Source organism: Elephantulus edwardii, unplaced genomic scaffold (genome assembly GCF_000299155.1).
Source record: "Elephantulus edwardii isolate Elephantulus edwardi_28Jun2011 unplaced genomic scaffold, EleEdw1.0 scaffold00310, whole genome shotgun sequence".
Classification (NCBI taxonomy): domain Eukaryota; kingdom Metazoa; phylum Chordata; class Mammalia; order Macroscelidea; family Macroscelididae; genus Elephantulus; species Elephantulus edwardii.
In genome coordinates, this window is record NW_006400060.1 from 2,630,218 (window position 1) to 2,633,895 (window position 3,678).

Consider the following 3,678-nt stretch of genomic DNA (forward strand, 5'->3'; position numbering starts at 1 on the left):
GAAAGGTACAAGAAGAGATTGTCTATCTTTCTCCCACACACCAGCTGTTGGATTCAAACTACATGCCTTCAGGTTGGAAATGAAGCTGGAGATCGAATGATTGAATGTCGTAAAACCAATGATTTATCCATTGCAAATACCTTTTATAAAAACACAAATGATGACATGGACCTAATTTGGTCTACACAAGAATCAGATTGACATGGCGGCCCTGCTGGATGGCATGTTCTCCGGGCAGCCTCCGGCGGGGGGGGGCCCCCCGCAAGCCCCGCCGGGACTCTCGGGCCAGGCTTCGCTTCTTCAGGCCGCGCCAGGGGCTCCGAGGAGCCCGAGCAGTACCTTGGTGGACGAACTGGAGTCCTCTTTCGAGGCCTGCATTGCGTCTTTGGTGAGTCAGGACTATGTCAGCGGCACCGATCAGGAGCAAATTCGCACTGGTATTGATCAGTGTATCCAGAAGTTTCTGGATATCGCAAGACAGACAGTGTTTTTTTCCTACAAAAAAGATTACAGTTATCTGTCCAGGAACCAGAGCAAGTTATCAAAGAGGACGTCTCAGAGCTGAGGAACGAGCTGCAGCGGAAAGATGCCCTGGTCCAGAAGCACCTGACCAAGCTGAGGCACTGGCAGCAGGTACTGGACGACATCAGCATGCAGCATAAGAAGCCGGCTGAGCTCCCGCAGGGCTCGCTGGCCTACTTGGAGCAGGCCTCTGCCAGCATCCCCTTGCCACTGAAGCAGCACTGAGCGTGAAGCCCTGGGCGAACCCACCTGAGTGCGCTGCCCTGAGTGCATCCAGCCCACCTGAGCGCTCAGCCCGCACCCCCAGCCGCCAAGCTTCCTCCTGCCTAACCCATCTGAGAATCACTGTGCAAACAAACTCCCATTCCCAGGGCCTGGCCTGGGAGAACCCAGCGCCAGGGCATGAGACCACTCGCGTTTCAGGCTCCCACACCCAAACTTTTTAACTGAGTTTTGTTGCTCGGTGCCCCCGAGTAGGCCTGACTCAGCTGTCCGTGTGCAACAAGACCAAGCCCTGCCCAATACTGTGCCACCATAGTTTATAAGCTGTTTGTTTCTCAAGTACTTTGTAAAATGCCTGTAGTTTTGGTAAACTTGTAGATTATTCTTTTAAAAAAAAAAATCAGATTGACTGTATCTTTGGAAAGATTAATTGGAGAAGCTCAATATCAGCAGTCAAAACCAGACCAGGTGCTGACTTTGGAAGAGACCACCAACTACTTACATGCAAGTTCAAATGGAAGCTGAAGAAAATGAAAACTAATTCACAAGAACCAAAATATGACTTTTAGTCTATCCTACCTGAATTTAAAAACAATCTCAAGAATATGTTTGAGGCATTGAAGCTCGGATAAGCTGTGGGAAGATATTGAGTATTGTCCATGAAGAATGCAAAAGGACATTACAAAGAAGGAAGAAGAAAATATCAAAATGGATGTCTAAATATTGCACTAGAGCTCTGAGAAGCCAAAGCAAAGGGAAGAAATTAAGAAGTTAAGGAACTGAATAGAAGATTTCAAAGGGTGGCTTGGGAAGACAAGGCAAACTATTATAATGAAATGCACAAGGGACTGGAGTCGGAAAATAAAAACGGTCAAACTTGCTTGGCATTTCTTAAACTAAAGGGACTAAAGAACAAATTCAAGTCACGAGATGCAATGCTTAAGGATGCTGTGGGCAGAATACTGAATGATCAAGAAGCATTAAAAGAAGATGGAAGGAGTGTTACAGAGTCACTGTACCAAAAAAAAAAAAATTGGCTGACACAGAAGAATTTAAAGAAACAACATATGATCAAGAAGTAATAATGACGAAGGAGAAAGTTTAGGCATCTCTGAAGGAATTGCAAAGAAATAAAGCCTCAGGAATTGATGGAATGCTAACTGACATATTTTAACAAAGAGATGCTGCCCTGCATGTGCTCACCAGTTTGTGTAAAGAAATCTGGAGGACAACTCTCTGGCCAACTAACTGACTGGAAGAGATCCATATTTATTCCTATTCCAAATAAAGGTGATATGACAGAGTATATATATTATAGAAAAATAGCACATGCTAGCAAAATCCTGCTGGAGATTATCCAGAAACGACCGGAACAGTACATTAACAGAGAACTACCAGAAGTACGAGCTGGCTTTAGAAGAGGTTGTGGCACTAAAGACATTATCATCAATGTCAGGTGGATTTTGGCAGAAAGCAAAGAGTACTAGAGGAATGTCTATATTTGTTTCATTGAGTATGGAAAGGCATTTGACTGTGTGAATCACAACAAATTGTGGTTAACCTTGAGGAAAATGGGAATTCCAGAACACTTGATTGTGCTTATACGAAACCTATACTTGGATAGGAAGCAGTCCTCAGAACAGAGCAGGGAAACACTATTGTTGTTGTTATGTGCCATTGAGTCATTTGTGACTTACAGCGACCCTATGTACAATAGCCCTGACACCTGCTCTATCCTGTGCCAACTTGACTGTCTCTGACACACCTACCCTCATTATCCCAGTTGCTGAATCAATCCATCTCATCAGTGGTCTCCCTCTCTTTCTCTGTCCCTCCAACCTTCCAAGCATTATGTCCCTCTCCAAGGACTAGTTCCTCCTTGCAACATGTCCAAAGTATGTCAGACAAAGCCTCAAAATCCTTGCTTCCGAGGAGCAACCAGATTTCACCCTCTGTAGGATGAACCTGTTTGTTCTTCTGGCAATCTATGGTATATTCAATACTCTTCTCCAACACCACAGCTCAAAGTCATCAATTCTTTTTCTATCATGCCTAGTCATTGTCCAGCAATTGCAAAGACTATGGCCTGGATCAGGTGCACCTTAGTCTCCAGACTGACATTGTTGCTTTTCAGTACTCTAGAGAGGTCCCTGACTGCATGGTTCAAAATCAGGAAGGAAGCTCATAAGGGATGCATCCTGTTTTCATAAAGCTGGGCTTTATGAGCAACCTACACTATGCAGATGACACAAACTTGCTTTCTGAAACTGAGGTGGACCTGTAGTATGTGCTGCAGAAGGCAGTATGGACTCAATATGGATGGCATCTCAACATTAAGGAAACAAGGATCCTTACCACTGGGCTAATCAGCAGCATCATGATAGAAGGAGAGAAGATTGAAATTGTTAACAATTTTATCTTATTTGGATCCAAAATCAACATCTTCAGCACCAGCATTCAGGGATCAAAAGATGAGTTGCATTGGGAAAATTTGCTGTCAAAGACCTCTCCCTAGTGCTAAAGAGCAACAATATCAGTCTATAGACTAAGGCATGCCTGAGCCAAGCCGTGGTCCTCTCAATTGCCTGCTATGCATTTGAGAGCTGGACAATGACTAAAAATGACAGACGAATCAATGCCTTTAATTTGTGGTGCTCAAGAGGAATATCCCATGGTCTGTCAAGAGAACAAAGATCTGTCCTGGAAAGTGTGAAACCAGATTGCTCCTTGGAAGCAAGGATTTTGAAACTCCATTTGGGGGCATGTTGTCAGGAGAGGCCAGTTTTTGGGAAGGACATCATGCTTAAAGGGTGCATGGTCAGTGCAAGAGAGGAAGATCCTGGCTGAGATAGATTGACACAGTGACTGTGATAATGGTGTCAGGTGTGTTGGAGATGGAGAGGCAAAGTCCAGAGGCATTGTTCATAGGGTCAC

At 44.6% G+C, this 3,678-nt stretch overlaps 1 pseudogene; it reads left to right on the plus strand.

Moving 5' to 3' along the window:
* The first annotated feature begins 202 nt into the window (after positions 1-202).
* On the plus strand, positions 203-747 carry LOC102864697 (annotated as a pseudogene).
* The last annotated feature ends 2,931 nt before the right edge of the window (positions 748-3,678 follow it).